Below are 27056 nucleotides of genomic sequence, written 5' to 3'. Positions count from 1 at the left end.
ATTTGGCTACTGCACCCTTGAGAAGGCAGGAGTCTGCAGTTGTCCTTGCTTGAGCAAGGCTCCCTGGGGAGCAGGTGAGCCCTGGTGTGATGCTGGATGCATAGTAGATGCTGCACTGGCAGTCCTGCAGTTGCTTCTAACCTTGACCCACACCACCCTTGACTTGCTGCTCTGACTTGCTTGTTCTTTTGTTTAGCCAGACTTTCTGAGTAAGCTGCACAAGTGCATGCTGGCTGGTACACCTGTTGAAAGGAGAATAATCTGGTAGCTAATTTAATTTATTCTGGTAGAATAATCTGGAGCTCTGCAAGTCCAGTTTCAGCTCCCTGATCTGCTTGCAGATTCCCTCTGAGAATTCAGTAGCATGACTTAGTCCCTGTGCCCGTTTCCTTTCTGTTAAAGGACACTTCCCACCGTGGATGGGAACTGAGGGTAAACATAGAGCCAGTGAATGCTCCAGTATAGTGGCAGAAGAAGTAACATAAGTATTAACCAGGATTTCTTTCTGTAATATTTCTGCACAGCCGAAAATAGTATCCCTGAAGTCTTTTTAGCAGTCAAAATGAGAGGATGAGCACTGTGTATGGATGGAAAATGCAGGGGGAAGCTTGTGTACCATGCCAGTGATACTGAGGTGTGAGCATGAGATCCCAGCATCCACTGTCCCACTCTGATCACTGAGTGTGTCTCACCTCTCTGAGTGAAAGTGCTTGCTTGGACCTGGGACACCAGAGGTTACAAACAGCTTGGGTTCATGTTCCTCACCTGGGGTTCCAGTAGCAGGTGCTGCTTTGTTCCTCATGTGGCATTGCCTTATGTAGTCACATTGACTTAACTCAGCTGGCCTGCCTGTTGCGTGTTGGCTTTCAGCATTTACTTTAGGGTTGCAGGAAAGTCTTTTACCTTGCTTTCCAAATGTCACCAGGCAAAATTCTTTTCAGAGCCTGGCTATTTCATGGCTGCACAGCCTACCTCAAAATAGTTGCTGTCCCCGGTGTGTCAATGAATAGGATCTTGATAAGATTGACAGCTATAAACCATTCCCTCTGAACTCTGAGATGAAAGTGAGGTATTTCCTTTCTCCTTCCAGAGGGCTCATCTGCTGTAAGAGGGGGGAGGTGTTTTTCTTTTTTAAGATGTAACTCATATCAGGTATCATAGCAGTGTCTATAGCACTCCATGGCAGCATGCTGTGATGCCTCATGCTATGGGAAACTGGGAATATGGGAATGAAAGGCAACTCTGCCAAGAGGCTTCTGTCTGCATCAACAGGATAGTACACGTGACTCTTATGGCATTACATTAATCTCACTGGTGATACAGTGGAAAAGGAATAGGGTAAAATCAAGTTAGGGTTCAAATATTCAGATTGCAAAGATACTCCCTGGGATTTGATCTGCTTGCTTGCTAATGGCGTAGCATAGGGAACAATAGATTAAAGAAGTTTGTTTGGCTCTGCACTGCAAATATATAAGCCAACCTTGCTTTGGCTCCCAGCCCAGGGTGAAAAGGGTGGCTGATCACCTTGCTCTTCCAGTGTTGACAGTTATTTCTGTCAGGGACAGATGTGACTTGGGTCTAAGACAGGGATAACAGTGTGAGTGCTTTTTAGTGGGAAGGCAGATTTTAGGAGATAATGCAGTTTGTCTGTTCCACAGTAAAGGGAAACAACAGAAATATTTTTGTGTTCTCTTGGTGCATATTTCTTAATTTTTTTCATATTTCTTCCTAGGATGCAAAGATACTGCTCAAATATTCTAGTACTTAAGAATCTTGGATTATATCTTTGGCTCATCCAGTCTCATAACCTGTTCCTCCTCATGCCAAAGCCAGTTACCTTACCTGCAAGGAAGCAGGCAGTTCTGGGATACCCCTGGCTCTGCAGAAATAAGTCTGTGTATTTGATCCTTATGAAAATGTTTTGAAGAACTGAGCAAGAAAGCAGTGTAGGAATTTGGTGGGCAGATTAATTGCATTCCTGTTTCAGGCTGTTTATTCATAGCTTTAACTTTTTTAAGGCAAAAAGGAGGCTATTTTTAGCTTGCTTTTTTTTCCCTCTGTATTAACCTAAACAAATTTCCCTCTCAGAGCAGAGGGTGGAGTTGGGAGGAAGGAAGGGTGGAATTGAAACTGCTCCATTAAATGAAATTCAAGATCATCAACACACAATTTTGTTTTCACATTACAGTTCTGAGCACAGAAGAGTCTCTTTACACTTTCCAAAGAGGGGAAGCTTTGTGTACAGAGGGGGAGAGTGAGGGCCTCTGAGACAATGAAGTGGTTATGGAAAGCTTATGACTTTTGCTTCCTGAATATTTTTTTCTGGTTACTTCTGTTAAGGTTAGTCTGTTATTTCCCAGGAATGGTGCAGCTTGGTGATAGTTTGCTCTCACAGCTTCCAACTCCCAGGAAATGCCTCGTATTGCAAGATGAAGGGAAGGATTCTGGTATAAGCAGGAGGGTCATTTAGATGTTGCTAAGTCGCTAATGATAGATGTTCTCCCTGAGATCCGCATGTATAGCTGGTAAGAGATGGAAGCTGACCTAAAGACATGAGACTAAGGGTAGGAGGTGAACTGTCAGAAGGGTAAACAAGCTCTCCTGAGTCCTAGTAGATATGTTTTGATGGTTTTATGGTAAACTGCTTCTGAAGTAGAGAGAGCAAGAGCAACTCCAACAGCTTCCTTACTAGGTTGATGCGACTTCGGCTAACTTTCATATGATTAGTGACTTCGGTGTGCTGCAGAAAGGGTTGCTGAATCCAGGGCCTGTGGATCTAGTCTGTAGAAAGAAGGAAACATACTTTGATTGACAACCCAGCAGGCAGTGCTGCCTGGCCACTGCAAAGCACTGCTGCTTTTTTTGTTTCTCTGAATCTCTTGGGCTTTAATGTTGGTTCTTCAGTACCTGTTAGTTTCCCCTCCCTCTGTTGATAAGAGCTGAAGGATCTTTACAGTAGAACACGTGTGAAGTCCACCTCTGGTGGTGAAGGAGTGGAGAGCTGCTCATGCTGTCCTGTGTGACGGCACAGGCTGCTCAAGGTTGGATCCTAAATTACCTCTTCTTGCTGTGTGTTCCTCCTGCTGTGTGTTCTCCTGAGCTGCTGGAGAACTGATGAAAAACAGAGATTACGTTTGTGTCTAAAGAAAATAAAAGCTTTTCTGTTTTAGAAATAAACAGCAAAAAAACCCCCAAGTAAATCCTTCCAGTAATAACTGCTGACCAAGTTATTGAACTCTGTGTGTGAGCTTGGAGCTGGAAAGGACAACCTGACTTTCCAAGCCATAGTCCCAGGGAAGACTCCCCACTGCTGAGGGATCAACATGGGGCAGGAGTGCTTTCTGTGAATTCTTAGGTTCTCTCTTTATCTGCTTTCTTCTCCTCTTCCACTTTTTCCACTGGGAGGCTGCTCCAGATCACAACTGCTCCATACTCAGATTTTTCTGACCTCCAGCCTAGAAGCATTCATGGTTGGTTTATCTCATTTCTGCACCAAGATAATCCTATGGTTTAAATGGCTCTTCTCATTTCTTGCTGCTCCCCTCTTCAAGTGCATTTGCAGGCAGTGATCCTGTCCCATATCAGGCTGTTTTGCCAGCTTAAACAAGCCAAGCTTTCCTGAGATAGGCCTCTTATTCTTACCAGCACTTCTGTGCACCTATTCTCAATTCATTTAATCATCTTTGAATTTTGGTGTGACCAGAACTGCTCACAATAAGAGTGTCTGGGAAAGAGCTGCTTTCATTAATACTAATTTCAGCATCTAACCATTAACTGTGGCTTAGGCTAGATCATATTTTTGAGAAGGATCCTCTGGTCTTGCTTTGAAGACATCAAGTAATGGTGACGCTTTCTGCTCTAGAGGAGTTCTGTCAATGTTCTGTTACTTTGATGTTTAAATAGGTACCTTAATTTGAATAGGCTGCCTTTAGCCACTGCATCTTGAAATGCTTTTCTTTGTTAGTTTATAAAGGCTTTTATTATCAGAAATCTGATTTTTCTTAGAAGTGCTCTTATACTTGTAGACTATGTAAAGCAATTAGTAAATTACAAGAGTTTGAATTTCAGAAACTGAGCACTCCTATTCCAAGAAAAGGTCCCTTTTAAGGTATCCTAGAGTATCCAAAAATGGCTCACTATCAGCTTCCATCTCCAGATGATACTGGGCACTGCACCAGCAAGCGTATATGCAAAGAATGAAAATAAAGTCCATTATTTATGACACTCTCTCTGAGCTTCCCTGTCTTGTGTGAGGAAAGTGGAACTACTTGGAAATACTTTGCCTACCCCTGGATTTCTGGCTTCTTTGAAGGTTGTCTTGATCTTTGTGAATAATATTTGACTTATACGTTTGACTTCATGCCAGCAAACTAAATCTTTCTATAATGGGCATTCCTTCAGTCTTGTATATCATGAAGATTTGAGGGATTTCTCCCACTGTTTGGTGTAGTGCCGTTTTCCTTCTACTGGCACTGAGAATAGCGGGATGTGGTTGTGAGCAAGGCACAGCTTGCTGTGCACAAAGTCAGGGTTTGTTACCTGGCTGTGCTGCAGGTGCTCTGCCTGTCCGTGAGAGAACTACACAATCGCCCCCTGTATCTGCCTTTGAACTGGGGGGCAATGACACTTTGCTTGGCCCAGCTGAGCTCTTGTGCTTTCCTAAACCCTTCTGATGACACGCTCTCTCTGACTGCTTAGCCATTGGGCTTACAATGATGATAGCACAGGGCTGATAGTGAAGATCAGCTTGTGGTCCCCCAAACCCACTTGAAACGATGATCTAGCTGAGCTTAACACTCTCACTGTTGGGAGTGCTCACATTAGGATGCTGGTCAGGCTGGCTGTGGTTTTCTTTTTCGTTCCTTGTGCTCTCCCAGTCTCTGGTTTTTGTTCCACACTGTCTCTGGTAATATACTCTAATGCAGTGGCTTCTAACCTTTTTGGAACCGTGGACTGTTGCCAAACACAAAGTTTCCAGCAGACTGAGCTCCTCGTTTATTATACATAGCTGTTCTCACATTTGGGATGCACTTGTTTTTGCGTATTGGAGAGGCTACAAACATTTATCGTTGCCCTGTGAGCTGCTGCTGGGGAACCATTGTATTACTCTTAGCATAAGGACTGTTTTTCTTCTGCTTCACAGTGCCTTACACTGAAGTCTTGATTAAAGGTGTAGTGATACAAATACATTTGTCCTAAAATCAATTGAGTAAATGCCCCATACCTCTTTAAAAAAAATCAAATACCAATGGATATAAGCTGCCTTCTGGACTTTAACTGAAATCCTACCATGAGAAAATGAATTGCTCTTTGCTTCCTCTTCTCTTGGAGTTTTAGTCTGGAGCTAAATTATTTTGTCAAAGTACTTTCAGGCATTTAACTTCCATGGTCATAATTTTATTTATAATAATTAATAAATCTTTTCACAATGACAAGCTTATGCCTTTGGAAAATGCCTGTGAGCCCCTCCTGCTAGATTGCACTGCCAGTATACATATATAATTTATCAGATATATATGTTAAGAAAACACATATCTTTAAGTGCATTCATCTTCTCTAAGATGGCAGCCATCTTTGTGCTCTGGGCATCCTTTACATCATTTAAAGTATATCATAAACTCAGCAATTAAAGTAACTTGCCATACATCCCATTGTCCTTGAATAATTTTTCACATGTGCAATTATAGTGCCTTCTACCTTCTCTTTTCAAGTTCTTGGGGGCAGAAAGTGCTCTCCTACTTTTCAAAGTATTCTTTTCCTGCTGTGTCACATGTAGCATTAGTTCATTGTGCAGTTCTTTTCTAGTCACTTGCTATAGTCCTTTAAAAGTTCAATTACATAATTTATATAAATTTAGAAAGGGAAAGATGAAGATCTCTGTGCCAGTCTATTTTTTAATCTTCTGTAGAAGCTAGGAAAAATTCAGGTGAGTATTCTGGAAAGTAATTAGCATTTGAAGTGGAGGTTAAGATTGGACATTTTCTCATGTGTGCTGCAGGAGATGTTTCTGGAGTCCTCTTGCCTTTCATTGGTAGGAGTAATCTCTCAGTTCTAATAAATGACTGCTTCTGAGTCTTGAAGCAGCTTCCCCATAGCTATTTGTCCTTGCCAAAGGAGAAGGTCAGTGTCTGGTTTACGTTGAATTGAGAGGTTAGCCCAACCCTCTGTATTTAATCTTAAATGCGGGCAAGCAAACAGCGTCTGCTTTGGAATTTGGTCTGAATAAGACTGATTTTATTTGTTTGTACCACAGCAGTGTTCACGAGCCCCAGCTGGCAACTCATGTTATGTAAGCACTGTACAACTGCAGGACAAGAAAATGGTCCCTAATCGGAGGGGTTTCAGCCCATGTGGAGTAAATGACCACTGCATTAGTAAATGCTCCTTCCTGAATAGAGACTTCATCCTAGCAGTGTCCAACCCTTCCAGATGGAGGGAACACACAGTTTATACTACAGGCTGGTGAGAGCTGTACTTCTTGCATACACAGTACATTGGTCTATCTGCAGTGATTGTCTAATGTTTCCCAGGTGTGAACATGCATACAGGATGCTTCTTTTCCTGAGTAGCACGTGGAGAAAGACAGGGACCAGCAGTGGGCTGCTGGTGTCCTGGTGAAAGTGACCCAGTCCTGCCTGTGCTTTTCCCGGAGAACCCCTTGCAAATGAACAGGGAGGAACTGTGGGCTGTGTGGATTGTTCTTGCAACTTGCTCCCAGCCACCTATGTTATGGGACAAAACAGGACCTGGCAGGAGAGGGGTAAGGCAACAGCTTAGGGTTCCCCTTCAATCAGGGGCTGGTCAATTAGGGCTGTATGAGCTCTTCTGCCAGGCCATGGATTTGGACACTTGCAGTCTGCATTATTAGGTTCTATTTTAGGACTCATTTGCCTTGTTCACCAATTAAAAAAAAATGTTGTTTTAACAGAAATCTGGGGCTTACCATCTTCCCCTCTGCTCCTGGAAGCTGCATTTAAACCCAGGATTAGGAGCTGAGGGACAGCTCTGTTGACATGAGTCTAAGGGAGAATTATTTTGTAAAAGCAAAACAGTCAGTCCTGTGAATTTTCCTCTGATGGCTCTTTTCATGCTCTTGAAGTTCTGTTTGTATCAATCTGCAGGCTCAGGAATACAGTGTTGCTCCCACTTGCATTTTGCTGGCATTTAAAAGGCTATCTCTGTAACTATAAGGGCTACATCGTGATTCATTTTAATTGGTAACATAGATTATATAGAAGCTTGGGACTTGTATTTGCATTCTCCAGAGTAAGATTTCCAGTCGTCATAGTGTGAAGAAAGTGGGTTCATTTTTGCAAACCCTGTGTCTGTACTTGAGTATCAAGTGAGGTGCTGCAAGCATTTTGATGTTTGGTGAAATGTGTCCACCATTAGCTTCAAATGCCTACAAACTAGCTGTCTGCTTCTGACTGAGTTATATAGACTCTCCTTCCAGTCAGTAAAGAGAAATAGGTATTTTAGGACACAGTTCATCCGACCTTGTTTTAGACAACTGCTTTAGAAACAGATGAATCCTGTCCTGCAGGTGCCTATTTCTCTCCATCGACTGTAGCGGCAGTCCGGGTAACTAGCGCAGACGTTGATGTCAACATTTGCTCAAATGAATCCCATATGAAATATCTCCAGTTTTAAATTTAACTGATTAGGCATTTTCAGTAAAGCGTAGTCCCCAGCCTGCAAACACATCCTGGTACCCAGGGAGCAGATTGTGTGCTGTAACTTTTTCTACTTTTATTCTCCAGCTCTTTATCTAGAGAATGAAAATTATTCCATCATGACAGGAACACTGGCCTCCAGAAAGCTCCTTTTATCTACACAAATACTTTCTGTGGTATTTTTCCACTAGTATTGGCCTTTTGCATATCCATCTTAGAGCTGGATTAACTTCAGAAAGACAGAAGTGCCTTGTATGGAACTCTGAGGCACGTTTATTTCTTTGACCAGTAAATCAGTGTTATAGTTTCCTGGGGACTGGAAAAGATGGTATTATTATGGAGTTATACTTCTAAGTCCATTTTCCTGAATGCTGAATTTCCAAGGAAAAGACATAAATCTCCTTTGTGAAGGAGAAGCAGCTATATGAAACAGACTTCAGGGGCCTTATTCTCTTTGTGTTTATGCTTACTTGCCTCTCTTTTCTACCTTCCTCCCTTTCCTGAGGTGCTACAGTATATTACTTAATCTCCTTTGAGGTAAGTATAGCTTCTTTGTCACTGTATGGAACACATTGGTATTCAGAAGAGCTTTTTCCTGTGTCAGAGCCAATATTTTGTTTCTTTGTAACACTAACCTTCTTGGAACTCTCCAGCTAATATTTTTCTTTTCTTCTGTCTTTTATTGACTGTGATACATTGAGTATTGCTTCCCTCCCCAGTAATTTTTTGGTTTTTATTCATGACTAATACATCCATTTTATGAAGCAATGAAACCTGTTTTCAAAGGAGAGCGAAGCTGGTTGTAGGGGCTTGACGGAAGTGACAATAGGAAGCACACACTCTCGAGTCATGTTTGTTTTATAGATGAGGTCTAGCATGCAGCAGAGAGGCACAAATTGTGTGGCTCTCTAGGATCCTTCTGGCAGTGTTTAGATGTTCTCTTGTACAGTCTGTTTGGGAATGGTTGTGCCGAGTCTAGCTGGAAAGGGTTTAGTTGAGCAGAGAGGGCAATGAACTGTGGTACTGTTGTCCCCCTGGTGCTAGAGGAGTAGAAATCCCAGCTACTTTGTCACTTGTCTGTCTTTTTTTTCCCCCATCATTCTTTGTCTGCTTGGACTGCAAACTATTTCAAAGAGAAACTTTATTCCTGCAATGCCAGTACAGAAGATAGTGCATGGAGACTTGCATCCTGATTCCTCCCCTCCTCCCCCCCCCATTCTACAGTCGTTTTAGGAGACACTGTTGGAATTCCAGTAACTGAATCTAGTTTTCATGTTACTTTTCTCCCCTTCCCTCCCCTCATCACCTTAGTCATATAGTTTTGACACAATCTTATCATATGCTCAAATGCATCCTGTATGAAATATTTCCAGTTTTAAATTTAACTGATTAGGCATTTTCAGTAAAGCGTAGTCCCCAACCAGCAAACACATCCTGGTACCCAGGGAGCGGGTTGTGTGCTGTAACTTTTTATAGCAATTCACGTGGCGTGCAAGGGAAGAAGGATGACTTACCTGCATTGCAAGTATTTATCAGTGTGTTCAAATGTGGAAGCTCTTGTTTCATTTCTGCCAGGATCTTCTCATCCACAGCAGATTTTTGGACCACAGAACTGACATTTGTGGGGCATAATAGGCTGTGCAGGAGCACCTGGGTTGTTTGCTGCGTTGGAGACGGGGTCTTACCTGCTGCTTTGTTTCTGGTCTGAACCCCCTGAAGTTCTAGGGAGATAATATGCTCAGTTGCCTAGGTATTATGGTAGTGAGGGATTAAGAAAAGTGGACAGCTGATTGTGGCTGTCAGAAGAAACATTCATTTTTGTTTGTCTATAAATATTATTTCAGAGCCCCCTTGCTTTTGTCATAGATTAAACGTGATTGCAGCCTCTCTGGGTTTCATCTCATATGCAGAGGGCCTGGATGAAATGTTTACCTGTGATTCGGGGTTGAGGTCAGGTGTTGTGTCTGTTCTGGCTTCTTGTTAGCAGAGTTAACTTGTTCACAGCTGGTCTGTTAAAGGATAATACTAACTTGTCACATCCAGGCCACTGAGTCACTGGTTCAAGCGCTTCATTCAGTGCTGTTAGTTATTTGCAATGAAGTAAAAATACACCTTCAAATAACGTTTCTTTTTCAGCAATCCACATTTTGATAACTCTCAGCCTGCTCTTTAATTTACAGATAATCCAGTCTCAGTTTTGCACGTCCCCGTTGGTGCTCTCCCAGCCTTACAAGAATGCTGTCCAACCAAAACTGGAAACATCCACTCTTCATGACCAGTGAGCTGTTCAGAAATTTGATTCTCTGCTTTGAAAGTGCTGGAAATCTAGTATATAGATGGCAAATCCAGCCACCTAAGAAAACAAACAAAACCACTCAACACACCAGCATTTTTCAAGATGAAGTAAAGCTCTGACGGCAAGAGAGCAGTAGGAGAGAGTTGGTGGTGGGGAAATCTGGCAAGTTAATTTATTTTTGATGTTTTAATTGGATAGGTTGGGAGACAGGGAAAGAAAAGATGGTGCTGGAGTTCTGGTGTCCTGGGAAGGGAGGAGGGAAAGTAATTGTAAACATGACTAGCAAAATAATCTACTTCATGTGCAAAGTCCATTTAAATGTAAATTACCCAAAGTGATTCTTAGTGGATTTTTTAGCAGCACAGTGTAGAAAGACAGAAGTATTTTTCCTCTTGTTTAAATATGTGATGCAGACAGCTGTAGAGAGCTATAAACATCCCCCATCTCTCTACCTCCTCACACCTACTTCTTTCCTTTAGGCTCCTTGGAGCTGTTCCCTGCAGCAATGGCTTCCAGGTAGTGACAGTTAGGATGTTCACTTCAGTCACCAGAGCCTTGTCAGGGCCAATTAGCATCCTAATGACTGGCATGTACCATCTTGATAACATTCAGTCTGTGCTTTGTACCAGGGGACCTAGCCTCTTAAGAACCCGTCTTGTCTCATCTGGCCCATACCAGTCATATAAACCTGGTTTTTAAAAAAAAGAAGAAATTTCCATTTTCTCTTGTCTTCCGAGTCCCAGGGGCTTCAGCACAGAACAAATATATTGTCCTTCCCTTTAGCTGGAAATGATGAATCTTGGCTTGGGGGAGGGAACTTAAATCAAACTGCTGCCCTTACAGGTACTGAGGGCTTTGGGGTGAAGCTTCAGCTGAGTTTAAGCAATGCAGTACTTGTTCTTCAGAGCTGTGTTGAATAAGAGCAATCAAAGACCCAGCCACATAGTCTTTAAATATTCAGTACCTGACCAGTATGAGGACTAGAGTGGTACTTTTCTGAAATTACTACTACCTGTTGTTGTTTGGCTGTCTGATGCAAAATCCACTTCATAATAGACTAGCGTCTATGGTCAAAACTGCTTTTCATTCAATCAAACCAGGGCTGAATCCTGTGCAGAGACCTTTTCTGTAGCACAGACCAGGACATGCAGGTGAGGAGGTTTAGGGGAGGTTTCACAGCTGCTCTGCAAGGTCAGAGCACAGTTGAGTGTCCAGGGTGTAAACCTGCCACTAGGGCACCCTTTATCAGTGTGGAGATTCTCAAGGCTTTGCACTATGCTGTGCCAGGCTGGAGGGGGAACCAGATCCTCTGGTAGTGGCAGAGTTAAATGCTGCAGTATGAAATCACCCCATTTCTGTGCCATGTTTTATTGTTTAGTTACAACATACTTTCCAGAGAAACTCATGCATCTATCCTGATTTCCAGTCCTAAAAGCCAGTGTTCCTTCTTGTTAACATGGCATTGCTGCCTAATCCTGCCATGTCGTAGCTCTTCAATGGCTTTAATGAAGTGCTGTGATGCCAGGGCCAGCTGGTTGGCATGTTGTGTTACAGCTGGCACAGCCACACTGAGGCTGAAGTTTAATGGGTCAACAGTTTAATGGTCCTTAGGAGGAGCCAAATCACCTGCGATGCTAAATCAAGCCAAAGAGTGGCTGAAGGGCAGTGTATTATGGTGGTTGGACTGAAGCTATAGTAGGGAGGATTTCAGTTTACAGGGCTGTGGAGGCAGCACCTTTCACTGGTAGCATAACAACCTTAACATTGTATTATTTGAAATGGCATTGCTAAGATTCTGAGGACAAAAAAAGTTTTCTTCCCCATTAGAGACAGCAAATCCCAAGTGTGAGCTCTGGAGAGCGAGTGAGCAAGAATTATTATTATTTTTAAGGTCATAACTATTCTTAAAACACACACAAAAAAATACCCCTGCCATCCCCCAGCCCAGCCTGTGAGGCTGAAAGGCAGCACATTAACATATCCATGTGGTGCATATGTTATTTTTAACATTGCCATGAGAATTTTGTCTTTTCCTGAATTTTTTTAATGGAATTTGCATTTGCTATCAGAATGTTGTCATATTGCTATCATGACTATTTAAATTCTAATCTTAATGTTTTGATGTGATCTTCTGCAATAACTTGACGGCTAAGAAGGCTGCAAGTACACCGGCAGGAGCACTGACATTTTTTCAAGTATTTGCATGTACCTTTTGTCTCTTCTGGATGTGTCACCAGAAGACCTAAGCCTGTGTCCTGGAGCTTCTTTTCAGAAGTGCCACTTTGAATGTTATGGTGTCTGTTACAATCTGGTTTGTATGCACTAACATAACCTCCAATAAAAGAGTGATTATTGTATAATGATCTCTCTTGAAAAGCTTAGGTGCTTAGGCAAGTGTCAAGTATAGATAAAATGGGGAGAGTTGGCACAGCTGATGTAATGGATGATAACAGGGCAGTTTTTCCCCACATTAGTCTGCCTGTATGCCTAATCCTGACCTAGAACTATTCTACCTCCCCCTTCAGAGTAAGGAAGGTAGCTAGGTTTCTGTGGCCTGTTTAACAAGTGGATAGTGCCCTGCAGCTTTCCAAAATGCGTATGAGAAAAGAGCATGTAAGCTCCCAGGCTAGGCTTCAGGGGCTCTGATACAGATTTTAGCAACTATGCACATATATCACCTGAAAGCCAGGGACTAGTTAGTTGCCTGTGCTGCAGAGATGGGCAGAGCCATAGCATGAGCTGGTCCTTCTGTACTGGTGGAGCTTCCCAACCGTCAGAGCCGTCTGGTTTCTTAAGCTTGAAGCCAGAGGGATTAGGGGCTGACGCTCAAGGGTGATCCCTAACTGCCCAGGAAAACATAAATCTCATTGGTGTGACTGTGGACTTATCTATTGTCGCCAAATCTGCAAAAATCATTTAGATCTCTAACTCCCACTGATCTCAAGAGGATTAGGTGTCTACATGGCTTTGTATATCAAAACTCTACCTGCTTCAGTTCTCCTTTTGCAAAACCAATAAAATACTACCTCCTCTTTTCACCTCCCAGCCTGGCTGTGTAAAGATGCCAGGGATTTATCCTGAGGATTTGTTCTTAAAACAGTGGGGATGTGCTCTCAGTTGAGGCTCTCATCACAGGGTAATTACTGCCTTATGTCAGAATACAAAGCTGTCACTCAAAAGTTTCTGCTCAAGCACATAGTCAAAAGTCGGAGTCTGCAGCTCAAAGTAATGTGTGGTCAAGTCAATAATCTGAATACTCTGTGGTTTTCTGTAGTGTAGGACAATTCCCAGAGATTAATGTAAATGCAAAAGCCTTTCTAGTGGAAGCAAACCACAGGACTGCGTGATTGCATTAGACATTTCAAATGACTGTGTAAAGACTTGCAACTACATATTTTTGAAACACATTTATACTTGGTGCAGCTCAGATCCTAGCTCAGTGATGAATTACTTTAAACTTGAAAATGAACTCCTTGTCCTGGTGTCAGGATGGATTATATTCTTAAAGGTGACTTGTAAGAGAAAACAAATATTTGGCTTGTGACTTTTTTTCATCGTATAATGGGTAAAGAGAGCACGAAGAGCAGATACTTCTTTGAAAGAGTCAGTGACGACTGAAGGACCACTAAAATAATGACTCTTCCCCAGCATTTCCAAATATCAGATCCATGCAGTTCTTTGAGACTTGTAAAATTTGCTTCTGAGTCAAGTTCCTTTCCTTCATATCTACTTCAATTAAACATTCTGGAAAGAAAAACTTTATTTGCTTCAGAGTTTCAGTGTCCTTTCCAGGTAAGGTGTAGGAGCTTGCAATGTCTATTCCCAGGACACTTGTGGAGGAGACTTGCAGTTGGCTTTGCCAGTTACTAAAGCTGGCTGCTAAAGAGGTAGGAAACGGAGAGCTTATGGTTAAATTTAAATTTCTCCAAACACTTGGAAGGAAGAAGGCTGCCGTCACCTCACTGCTCACAAAACTCATCTTTTGCAATTGCTGAGACTGATTTTAATCCCAGTTGTGGTCCATATTCTTTGTTCTGTACAACTTGTTTTTTACCCAATGTCTGATAAAGTCTTGTCCCAGCATCGTTACTGTAAATTCAACTTACAAACCACATGATCTGATATGATGGCTGATTTTTGTCCTGAAGCAAAATATCTGCCCTAGCATTTACACTTTTTGAGGCAGAGTAGGATGTTTTAGTAGGATATAGTGAGGAATTTAGTGAGGAATAGTAGGATGTTTCCCCCTCCACCCCCATGCTTACTGCTTTTTTCACTCATTCTATATGTGTATTTGAAATATTTGAGGGGTTTTCATGAATCTGTGTGGAGTTAACTGGTGTACCTTGCGCTTATTAGGATAAATATTTTGTCATCAATAATCTTGAATATCAATAGTGAATTAATAACTTATACTCATGTCTTCTATTGAATTTGTGGTCCACATCATTCCTGGTGTGGCATTGTTGCATGGTATTTAGACAAAGCCTTTTGAGGAGTGAAATGCAGTCTCTGTCTGACTTCGACCTTGGGCATGTCGTGGGCAGAGCTGTGGTAACAAATTTCTTGGTCTGCCCAGCTGTGAGAGTCCATAGCTACATAGCTTAGATCTCCTGTGGTTGCAGCAAGTTGAGAGGACACAGGTGGAAAAACTACTGACAGCCATAGTACTGTCAGGTACTATGACTCAGCTAGCACACTGTAACCTGCTTGACTTACTGTAATTTGCTGATGGATCTGACACCCTGACATATATCCCTTGGCCATTCATATCTGTATTGTGCAGCAAGCTCTGGGACTACTGTGGAAACTAGCAGTTCTGCAGTGGTTTTGCACGAAGCATGAGGTATGGAGTAAGCAACAAGTTCCAGTGGGTAGAATTGCTTTTCTGTTAAAATATATTCATGCTCTGTTTTGAGTATTTTCAATTGGCTGCAGATTTGTTGTGAAACAGTACGATGTACTTGTAGCCAGTAAGGAGAGGACTTCTGAGCTTGGTATTGGGATCAGTATATAAGCTGGAGGTCTCTGTGCCAGGTTTCTGGAATAGGATTGGTAGCAGGACTGCCATGCAACCTCTGGTCAGCTGATCTCTGGATGAAGAGCTGCCATGATATGGTAGTCATGTCACTAATGAACAGCAGGAAAGACTGCACTTTTTTTCTGCTGTTCTTATGCTTCTTGAGCTGTGTGTCATCCTGACCAAGGACTCTTGAGTTTAGAGTCAGATGGACTAGCTCCTAAGCCTGGCTCTATGCAGCCCTGGGTGGCTTGAGAAATGAATGGGGAGCATGGGGAAATAGTGGCCAGAAGATGAGCTTTGAGGACCATACTCTATTGCTGCAAATTAGATTAAAGTAGGTTGGTTTCTTTTCTGTGTCTGGGAGGGACAACAAAGAACTTAAATGCTGTCACTGGCTGCCTGGAAGGCAGCTGTGCCCTTCTGGTCCATTGTGGCTGGCTGGCTGCAAGCTCAGACATAACTTAAAATGCAGTCCTAGGTTTTCCGGAGTTAAGGCTCCAGGGCACAGTTCTACAACAGTGATCTGCAAAATTTCTAGCTGTGCAGTTCATTCTAGTCTGTGCAGCTCCTGAGACAGTTCATTGTCTGTCAGAGCTGAATGTTTTTTCCCTGTTCCAAGAATGTGGTTACAAATACTGTATTTCTGGCTTATTGCTTTGAACATCTTTTCCGCCACCTCACAGGGCTTCCTTTTCCACCACCCAAGTGCAAAGCACTCGTCTTCATTGTCAGCTCTTCATATCCTACCCCTGCCCTGCATATCTTGTCCAGTGCAGCACTGAGACATCACCCCCCATCTGCTCTGTCAGTCTTGAGTGCTCATTTGTCATGCATTTCCACAAAGCGTCCTTCATGTTTTCTTCCATGTCACATCTGGCATCCAAGAGGAGTCCTGGTTAAAGGTCAACAAAGCTGACAACTTTTCTCATTCTCAGTTGTTCCTTAGCTCTCTCTGCCAACAACAAGCTAGGAGATGATGAGACAGCTGCTGCACAGGGAATACCTGCAGAGCCAGCTCCAGGCATGGCCGTCCATGTTCCCCTTTCTTTGCCCATGGCAGTACCCTGTTGCTGCCCAGGCAGGAGGGCGTATGGAGGGTGCGAGAGCACTACCTGCCGGGGCTGGCATGGTCACTGCTGAGCCACTCTGCTCCTATTCCTCCAGCAGCAGCAAGGCTGCTTCTGCTCAGCTCTCCTCAGTGTTCAGTAAGGGCTGCCCTGCTAAGAAGCTGTGAGCTGGCTAGTGATACCAGCATGACAGTCTCCTTCATATGCCTCCCTCACAGCTGTCTGAATCTGTTCCTCTCCTGGGGACTTAGATGACAAGCCCTTTGGGGCAGGGGCAATGTCCCCATAACTGTGTGCCCATGGTGTTTGGTAAGGTGCTTAGCAAAACATGCAGGAACTCTGAGGTGCTGCTGTGGTTTAAATGCTCAACAATTCCTTCAGTACTTCAACTGCTGGTCACTATATGCTTGATTCAGCTCTGTCCTCCTCTCTTGCCCCCAAAAAGCACAATGAAATTTAAATTTTGCGTAAGATGGAGTGCATGTTTCCTCATCAATGAGAGACATAGTGCCAGCTGTGGTTTCAGTACTAATAGCAACCAAAGCCTCCCTAAAAGAGAATTTTTCTCCCTTCCTCTCCCTTGGCAGACAATTTTATGGACTTATTTTTATCTCGTTATGTTTTATATGCCTCAATTGTTTGTATACTTTATAAAGCCTCTAAAGTAGAATTATGGAATAAACACCCTAATGTTGGACCCATGTGTTTCTCATGGCTGGCTTCACACAGATTTTTTTTTTTTTTTAATCTTTGTTTACAAGACACAGTGTATTATACCTCCTCCCAATGCTTGCACTCCCCCAGAAGAGCAGAATCTGCTTCTAATGCTTTTTGTTTAGCTGGCTGTAGTTCTGTTCTAACCTGGGAATTATTTCCTTTTAGTGTGGCAAAACGATATATCCAGCTCTGTTATTGATATATGTGCATCACAACTAAGGGTCTGATTGAGAATCTGCATGGGACTGTGAATCTTTCCATTGATTTTCGATAGGTTTTGACTGTACCTCTAATTGCCTATCATTCTCAGTGAATCTGTGCTGCTCTGTTTACTTTGCTTGATGAGATAAGGATCATTCTGTTCCTTGGTGAGATGTATTCCCAGGAGTCTTCCTTTTTTTCACCTGTACAATGATCACTTTATATTTTAGCAACCTGATGCTAATAAGTGCTGCAGCATTAGCTGTGCCTTGGAGACAAAGCTGCTGTAGTGCAGAACCTTTGTGCCCATGGGGCTTGGCATGTTCCTCTTGGCTAGGGTATAAATGGGTGACTGTGGCTGCCCTCTATCTACCTCAAAACTCCCACAATATTACTTTCATGAAGGGATGACATGTCACTCTGTCCTTTGCTTATCTTGCCCATCTTTTATGGTCCTTCCTTGTCAATTCCTAGTTACTATTGTGGGTTTTCTCTGTGCTCCTCTTTACCTTATGTCCCATTGATATTTTTGCAACTTCTTTTTATGTGTGATTGGCCTTTCTGTCCCCATTTTTTCCCAGTGGTTTCTACTCCCAACTATGTGAATGTCACTTTCTGTATTGCTCCTTGGTGTTCATGCCTTGTTTTTATCTCCTGTAGCACTGGGCAGGCAGCCGGCCCTCCTCTGTGGAGCTGAGTGGGTGCTTTGGGTGTGCATCCAGCTAGACCAAAGGTCATCAGCTCAGTCTTCCCTGACAGCCAGGAGGAAGATTACAGGAGCAGGATTTGTATCAGGGTGGTTCACTGATGTGTTCACAATTCAGGCACTTGTTTAGGTGAACATTCACAGGAACAGATTACAGCCTGGTGAGCCTGAGGAACCAAGCAGCTAGACCAAAAGCAATGATGCAGAACCAAGATCCAGTGACATGTGCTTTGTGGCCTTGTTGCAAGGTCCTTGCTCCTGTTTTGAACACCAGGCACTCATTCACATAACCCTCTACTTCTAGTTGACAGTCTAGGTTGCGAAAGTGTAAGTACTGAAAGCAACTAGCTATGTGCTGTCCTGGGCTCTGTGACTGCTTGCTGGAGCTCTGCAAATTTTCTGTCCCGATCCCTGAACAAATGCCTCTACCTGAACAAACAAACCATCTTCAGATACCCTAGTGTACTGCTCACGGTGGAAGGGCAGTGGCTGTCATCATTTTATATCTTCCAAATCTGCCTTTGTGATTCCCTGGTGCTGGCAAATCTGCCCATCAATGTCTGAGTGACTGCCCCACATCAGAAACCTAGCCTTGGTAATACCTGATTCTTGATATCTCCACTGAGACTTCGTAGTGACGTAATTACCTTCTAGAAAGGCTGAACATGCTCCTGTGTGCCCATTTTCTGTGTTTTTGTCTAGGGAAGCAATGCTGCATTGTTTGCTGCTTGGAGTCAGGTCTGGAAAAATATTTCTGGGCATCTCAGGGAGCAGCTAAGAAGTCTTTATTATTTCTTGAGAAAGTTGAGCTTCTGCAGAATTTGAATGTTATCTGTAGTCCACATTAATATATTGCATTTATGTATTGAGCAGGCTGCATTCAGTATGTCGATTGAATGGAGAGATGATTTCAAAACATGAAGTGTTCTGGAGAGAGATTAAACTGTTTTCTTGTTCAGTATTTCGTATCTCTCTGCCTGCCATGCAAATTGAAACTGCAAATATTAATAAATTAATTGACACATTTGCTAGTCTCATTGTAATGATACAGCCAGTCCACAAACAGTCAAATGATGAGTTATACCATCAAAAGCAGGAGATTTTTTTTTTAAATCATGAGGTTATTTCACAGTGTTGGGCTTTGTTTTTAATTTATCTCCTGCTTTATGAACATTTATGGTTAGTATTGCCAGGCTTTCTTCTGTAATCAGGAGGAGCAGAAACTTAGTTTTGTACTTTTTATTTAAAGACAGGGCACTTATGTTCAAGAGGAGACTTATAATAGTAGTAAAAGTTGATGGATCTACAACTTTCTCTGTATCCTTTCAGTTGTGATTTAAAGCACCTTAAAGAAACAGCTCCCTGTGACAAGCAATGAATAATGTTTATTGAAGATTCTTGAAACAGATGTATAGTTGGCACTTTTTCTCCCATCTTTCACTTTTTATTTTTCCTTTTACCAAATTCAGAATTTGTTATAATATCATCAGCCACAGCTTTCTTAGTGTCCATGCACCAGGACCATAGCACTTTGGACAGGAAACCCAAGCAGGGTAAATTCCAAAAACTTCCTCAAAGGCCCTGTTGCAATTTCTTGTCCTTGTTTGATTCTAGCCATTTGTGTGGGAGAATTATTTTCCTAATACTTTGTTGTCTGTGTTACAGCTGTAGTACTGTACTAGGGCCTGATACTAATAAGACATGATGGTGTTATAAAAATAATCAGGGTAGCCAGATTTAAAAGCAGTTTGAAGTGTTGCAGAGGTTAAATACTGAGTGACCAGGTGATAAAATGACAGTTAAAATGCTTCATCAGTGAATACAAAGTATTGCATGTAAAAAGAAAATAACCTTCTTCCCTTCCCTACCGAAAACCCCACAAAGTACTCGGGGGTGGTGATGAGTCATACCTCAACTAATGCTGCTTTGGGAAAGTTGGTCCTAATAAGTCTTTGGAAGCATTAGCTCTGAGTTTGGAAATGATTAAAGAAGCAAATAAAATGAAAGATTTTTTTTTCTACTGTGCATGAATTCATCAATTTCTAGACTCGTCAGGCTGGAAAAGAGGTAAATGAGAGGTCGCAGGAGAAGGCTAATGTAATCATGAAAAAGGGAGAGAAGATAAATTAGGGAATGATTGTTCACCTTCTCATAAATCAGGCATTAGAAACCATCCAATGAAATGTGTAGTAGTTTTTAAGTAAATGAAAATATATTTTCCGGCAACATAGAACGGAGCTGTGGAACTCATTGCTACATCATGTCGTTGAGGCTAAAAGCGTACACAGGCTAGAGAAATTAATGGAGGAGAGATTCATGGGCTATTAAACAGAATAGTTTAATCCCAGCCTCCAGCTGAGGAGCCATAAGCTTCTAATAGTCAGCTGGAACACTTTAAGGAAAAGTATGCACCAGGAGGAAGGTCATGCTACCTTCTTCTAACTTCTGACTCATTCCGTCTTCACTCCCACCTATTCATTATTTGGGAATGGATGGTGGGCTGGTTACACTTGTGTATTCCTGTGGGGCTGGCTTCTTCTATTTCTAGTTACTTGGTTTGTGTAAGCCTATATATCTGAGCAGCTTTACCAGGTTGGTAAGAAACAGCTTATGAGTCACGTGAGCATGTTCACATTTCCCATGTCTTCATGTATGCGTACACATTTTTTTCTGGAAAGCTTTTCTACATAATTGGATTGCATCTGTTTCATTTCAGTGAAATAGGATCTTGATGCAGATTACATCGTGCAGAGAAATCCACGGAGATGCACTTATGAAAATCTCCACTAGTTGTCACTCGATCCCTATTTTAAAGCTGACTTCAAGACCATTCAAGCTCTTTTTCACTTCTGTAAAAATGATGTCCTGGGCCCCAAATAACAAATCTCTGTGACAAATTTTGCCGTGGAGTCTTTCTGAAACATGGTGATAGGAAGCAGTTTAAATCCAAGAGACGGCAGCCTCTGCAAATGTTGTTCTGTTGGTTTCTGCTTTCTGAATAATTATTCTTAGCAGCATGTTGTCCAAGGTCCAAACTAGTCTGGGGCCTGGTGTGTCAGCTGCTGCATGCATACTGTGTGATAACTCCTCTCTCTGGAGTGGTGATGATCTCAATGGACATGTTCCCTCCAGGAGGAGGAGAAGTTACAGAAGAATGAAAAGGCTATGGCAGCGCCTCAGTCAGCTTGCGTTTAGTTTTTGATCAATGTTTTCTTGGTGGAAGTTAGCAGGACTGAAAAGGAGTGTGGCAAAAGTGTGCTGGCAATGATGAGGAGAAAGGGGCTCTGTAGAAGTGTTATGCAGCTTATTCCCAGGATGGTTTCCTTTCTCTGGTTTCTTTCAGTTAAAAATCCAGGTGCTTGTTCACTGTGAATGTAAACGGTTTTACAAGTGCATGTTTTGCCTGTTTTTATTTCTTTGGTACTTGTATTTAAAGCCAGTGTGATTTTGAGAAAAATAATAAATTTCTTAAACTTGATAAGCATCTTATTTCTTTTTCCATCTTTAGCTCTGCCTGTCACAGGTTCATATTCACAGCACATGTTTTACTGTTTGTGTTAGAGGTAGCGTTGTGTTGAACAAATCATATTCTGTACCAATTGGTGCTTGATGCTGTGAAGTTAGCAAGGGAGAGATGCTGATTGTCTTGAAGAGTTTGCAGTCTGAGTAAATCACAGGAAAATGCAAACACACCACAATTCAAGCTTTAATTTCCTCTTTATATTAGCAAAAATCTTTTGTCCTTCTTTGTTTTGATGGCTGGCAAGCCTGTCTTGTGATTTTTCTCTTCTGCCAGACTTGTGTTTGGCCTGCCCTGCTCCACAAAGAAGTGCAAGTGTAAACCTGGCTAATAATACCTGGGGATGATGCAGATCATCACTGTCAGGAGATCTGTATCATCAGTGCAGGAAGTATTAGCTCCCTTTGCTCTATGGAAGGAGAACATGGACAAGGAGTTGCCTCCTTGGCAGGCTCATAGGGAAAAAACATTCCCATCTGTACATGCTTTGGCTTCTGTGAACATGTATTATTTGAGGTAGTAGTCAATGATGGAGTCAGTAAGCAAGAGCAATTAGGATGTCCTCTACCCTCCTCTTGCATGCTCACTTTGTCTGTAAGTACCGTTATGCACTCTACCACGTGCACTCCAGGAGCAAGGAGGGAATACAGAGCAAAGCAGCCTGCACTATGTGGCTGGAAAGGTCTGGCATACACATGTTCCTACAAATCAATTGCTGTTTCCAGTCTCTCAGTGCTTACATAGTAGGCAAAGCTGGGTTTAAAAGAAAAAAAACCCAAACAAACAAAAAATGCCCCACCACAAAACCCCAAAACAATCCCAAAACAAAACTAAAAAACCACAACCAAAACAAACAAAAAACGCCCCCAAACCCACCCATCAAACAAAACAAAACCACTCCCATTTTCCAGGATTTAAAGAAAAGGATTTTACTTTCATCAAAATTCCCTTTTTAATGTAATGAAGCTGAAAGGATTTGTTTTTCAAAGACTTGTTCGTTGTAACAGTAAAAGGGTTGTGCGGAGTTATTGCTATAAAATTTAATAGAAAGTATTGTTCAATCCCTTCTTTCTTCTCCTCCTGAAAAGGAGCAAAGAAAATCAGCTCAAACTGAATTGCTCTGAAGGTGTTTCTTCAAGGTTAGAGAATGTTTCCTACTCCAGCTACCCATTTCCTTTGAAATAATTATGTTTTAGAAATGCTGTGAGCCCAGGCCACCAAAATGAGTGTCAAGGGAACAAAGGATTGTTTGAAACCAATGGGCAGGGCGTTTATGCATTTGTATCCCAGGACTTACTATGTTTCATTTATACACTGAGATAAGTGAGATGGGGATTTTTATTTGCATGAGAAACGTGTGCCTTTTTATCTCTATTATATCAATCCATAATTTGATTGCTTTGTTGAAACCTTTATTACACATCTTTGTCTAATATTTTCTTCATTCTTTCATTTTCTAAAAGCCATTTGAAAACCATGGAGATTGGGCAATCCCCTCCCCCATACATTTTAAATATAGGGAAAAATCCCCTCCCCCTACATTTTAAATGTAGGGGAAAATTATCAGAAACTTCTTATTGCTCTTAATTGCCTTTTAATTATTTGACGCTTTAATTAAGTCTCACCATTCCTTATTAAGGGTATTGTTCAGGAAGTGTTTTAGTAATCCTGCACAAGCAGCGTCTGTGAAAGCTTGTGGTAGCTGTTGCCTTGGCAAGGAGGATTTTCACTAGTGTAAGCAAATAGCACATGATGAGGTTTGCTGCTCCACTGTCACCTGGGCCAGCTTCAGGGAAGCTGTGGGGCAAAAGATAGAAACCCAAATTTATACAATGCCGAGGAAACAAGTTCCTGAGGATGGAGCAGCCTAGTCTTGAAGATAATCATTGCACTCATAAAGTGACCATTTTCATGGTTTATGCTGCACAGCTCAGAATCTTTATTAGCCAATTTGATGGCTTCCTTGATCCATTTTGTAATAAAATCAGAGATGCCAGACAGTGACTTCTTAGGGGCTTACATCATGTCTCCTGTGGGCGGCAAAAAGTCTGAGGCAGGGATCAATGCATTATAATGCATGAGAGAACTTACACCAAGCCTGCCTGCATGCATATGAGAAGAGGGTGCTGCTGCTAAGACCAGAACTTCAGGAGCTGAGTTAGTACTCTGTGTGGCACAGGTGTAATTTGACCTGAAGGAGGTCCTTCAGCTTAGCCGCTGATTCTTCATTTTAACAGTTGCACAAAATCTGATTCTACCACAACCAGACCTTGAGCTCAAGTGAAAAATTCCTGTGTCACTCTAACGTGAAGAATAAACTACATGCTAAACTAAACAACTTCAGCTGAGAGTAAGTCTGAAGTGAAGCTGCTTAACTAAATTTAAATCTTGAGGATCACTTTGAAGAGAAGTTTGAGGAGCAGTTAAGTTTCCAAACAAGGTCCATGCAGAAACAGCATCTAGATAACTTGGTAGCAAGGTGAGAGAAGCCTGGGAAGTTGCAGTAGCATTGAGGGAGGTTTTACCAGCTTGTCCAGTACACTGGATGTTTTAGTTTGATAGGGCACCACTGCAGGATTAGTCAAATGAAAGTGCATCTTCATATACTGTAGTTAAACTCTCAGTAGAATGAGCCTTATCTCCTTGATTGACACACCTAAAGCATTCTGCTTTTGCAAAAGTTAGCCTTAGCTATAAGACCCACGTAAGTAGCTTAGCTCAAGGCATTGCTATGAGCATGATATAATTTGGTTGACTACCTCATGGTGATCAATCTCATATGGGGTCATTCTCCTCTCTCTTGCACAGTGAAGCAGAGATGATCTGCTGTCTTTGTATGCATGTCTGGAAAAAAAAAAAAGTAGTGTAGCACACTTCAGGGTTGAAGTTGTGTACAACAGTGTCTCAACGCTAGTTGACATTTTGGGTATTCAGCTGTGAATAAATGAGAGTCTGCCTATCAGTTCATCAGGGAATCTAGCAAATGAGGAACTGCGGTAATTAAAATCTTGCTGGTGTGAAGTCCTACTGAAAATACTTAGCATCTGCCATCCAGCAATTTTTAAATACTTAGCAAGCTTTCGAGTTTCTTATGAGGAGGTAAACATCAATATCTCCCATTTTACAGAGTCTGGTATACAGAAGAGTCAAATGACTTTCCCTAGTCATATGCAATGAACCAAAGCAGAGTTCTTTGATCAGGATTTTAACATTAATGTTGGAGGTCTTTCCATACATGCAATCACAGTTATTACAACTGGTAAAGCAAAGTCTTACCTTCTGTAGGTGCAATATGAGTTTTAGGAACTTGTCAGTCAAGGAGAGATCAAGTGGCTTTCTCCAGAAGAACTGAAGAGTCTTACGCTGTTATGAAAGAAAAGGAGCTATGGCTGTAAATTCACTTCTTCCTCACACAGATTTTTTTCATCAGTAAAAGAGCAGAACTGATTGTTGATTCTTAAGGAAAGAAATTTTTCCTCAATCAAGAGTATAAGGGCACTTTTAAAATACAGGTTAGAGCCTTACTTAGCATGTAAACCATATCAACAAGCTGTATGAAATGGCTTATCGCAGAAGCAGGATACCTGAAAGCAGTCAGATCAGTAATAAAGTGTAGCTTGACCAAGATCTGGCTGAAAATAATTGAATAATTGCTGCACATTGTAAAGTATTTCAAGTGGAACATAAAAGACTCCTTCACCTTCATGGAAATGTAATTGCATTTCACATAAACCCTCGGAAACTTGTAGCCAGAACCTGCCTTTAAGCTTAGGTGGGATGCTGGGGGTGACATTAGAAAGGGATTTCGGGGTTGTATAGCGCGGGTCTACATATTGATATAGACTCCGAAAGACTATAGGCAAATCTTGATGAGATTAAAGAGAGAAGAAAAAATTATGAAAGAACTGAAATAAATTTAAATTTGATCTTAGCAGAAGTCCCTGCTACTTCAGTGTATTCTGGTATGCTTTTTTGTGACATCCTGCTTACAAAGCTATACCTGGAAAACCAAATCATGCTTAGAGTAGTAATCTGGAGTTCTGCTGTGATGAGCATATCTCTAATTCTGACTAAAACATTTAGTCAAAGCAGCTGACAAATACATGTATGGTTTTCCTTATTCTAAGCTCTAGGTTTGCAAAACTCCATTGTAACACCATTACAAGTTTCACAGAATTGCCATATTTTAAACATTAAGTTGGCTTTTTTTCAGAAGAAAGTTCATCATGAAATCACTGAAATGTAGTTTATTTCTAAGATGGTATGTTGTATATTCCTAATCCTGCAGATGAAATCACCAATCACATACTGCAAGTATTAACTGAGCCTGAAACAAAATAAATATAAGCCAATAAAATTCGCTTATCTTCCAGCTGAAACATAGTTGGGGAGGGGGGCTGTGATAACCATTTTGGATGATACAAGTCTGAAGGGCGGGAAGAGGAAGTGGTAAGACCCTTTTGTGAAACTTCAGGAAGACTGTAAGCACAATGGTTTTAGTGCCATGACAAGGAATTTGTCCAAGACACCTGCATGAAGACCCATATAATACATTTAATATTATTTATACTTTTATTTAAAGAGTTCTAGGTGGCTGAGTTCCAAGACTTCTGTTGTCCTTAAAGAGTTCAGTCTGGCAGTCAGAAAGTGTGTGGTGATGATTCATCAGGTGTAGTGAGCACAAATACATTTTTGACAGATGCAATTAAGCTGTGTGTCTTAGCAACATTTTTCTTAGCCACAGGTCAATGTACTCTGCATTTATTCAGGGCTTTCTCTTAAGTGACAAATGGTGCAAGACAGCTGTTTTAGAAATAGAACTAATTTCAGTGTCAGAGGTGAGAAAACACTTTTTGTTGTGTGTAATGGAAAGGCCAACACCAGGGTCCCCACAGAGGGAGCTTTAGAAAGCACTGCAGCTTTATACTACGTGTGAGAACTTTTCATCTATGAAAGCAATGGGAAGAGAGCACTCCTGTTTCCACTACAGTCTCTGGATATTGTGGCTGCCTAGCACCCTGCTAGTGTTCATGCAAATTCAGGAGTCTGACTGTTCCACATCACCTGTGAGCACAGCACCAATGTCATATAGCTCCTAACCTCTCTGCTCTGGGACAGTAGCTACCTTTTATTCGAGCATGTGACCTGCTTTTACACCTGGCAGCTCCCAGCCCTGCCTTCTCTCCCATTGTCCTCCTGTTGCCATACCTGCTTTCTGGTTGTTTGGTGAGCCACCACTCTTATGCCAGAGTATGATGGGGTTGAAGTCCCCAGTATAGCCCTGAAAGACCCAGTCCAATTTGAAATGTGGACCTCTTTTTTTTATAGCCCTTTGGATACCAGACTGTTTTTCAGCATTTCTGAAGTCCAGTTGCTTTTCATCTTGAACTGGAAAAAATAGTGGATTAGCCCAATTAGCCCAGGGCTGAGGTCTGCTTGAAACACTGGACTGGAAATGTATAAAAAGATATACACTAGATTCTCTTGTGAACCATGGTAGCAGTTCCCAGACCTATAGGGAACCTTTTCTTGTGGGGGGAAAAAAAAAAGTTCATCCTTCTTCCCTTAGTCCTTGATCTCTGGTAATAGAGAATAAAATAAAACAGGCGTTCTTATAGCATGTGATCCCTTTAGCAGGAGTTTATTTCCTGACAAGGAATAGGAAGGAAGACTCTTCTTGTTTAGTCTGTATGCATGCTGCCCGCTGAGAGTTGTATAAAGCAGATGACTTCATATCCCACGATGGCTTTCAGGCAGTCTTCTGTGCTCTTTTGTAACCGTCCTGCAGACCAGTATAAGTATGCAGAAGATGGCAAGGAACAGAGGAATGCATGTCCTCTCTGAGCCTCTGTG

At 41.9% G+C, this 27056-nt stretch overlaps 1 protein-coding gene across 18 annotated transcripts in view; it reads left to right on the top strand.

The window, feature by feature from the left end:
• TSPAN4 (tetraspanin 4) overlaps nt 1-27056 on the top strand; it is a 469335-nt gene that overhangs the window by 85573 nt on the left and 356706 nt on the right. For 5 of the 18 annotated variants that reach the window (XM_072863722.1, XM_072863711.1, XM_072863712.1 and 2 more), the window contains one exon: nt 9854-10131. The exons of the other annotated variants lie outside the window; for them this stretch is intronic. The gene's annotated coding sequence lies outside the window, so the exon portion shown is untranslated. The remainder of the gene's footprint in view (nt 1-9853; nt 10132-27056) is intronic. 18 annotated transcript variants of the gene reach the window in all.

Source organism: Ciconia boyciana, chromosome 6, assembly GCF_034638445.1.
Source record: "Ciconia boyciana chromosome 6, ASM3463844v1, whole genome shotgun sequence".
In the NCBI taxonomy this organism is placed as follows: domain Eukaryota; kingdom Metazoa; phylum Chordata; class Aves; order Ciconiiformes; family Ciconiidae; genus Ciconia; species Ciconia boyciana.
Note: the sequence above shows the minus strand (reverse complement) of the source record. Positions and strands in the feature narration are given on the sequence as shown.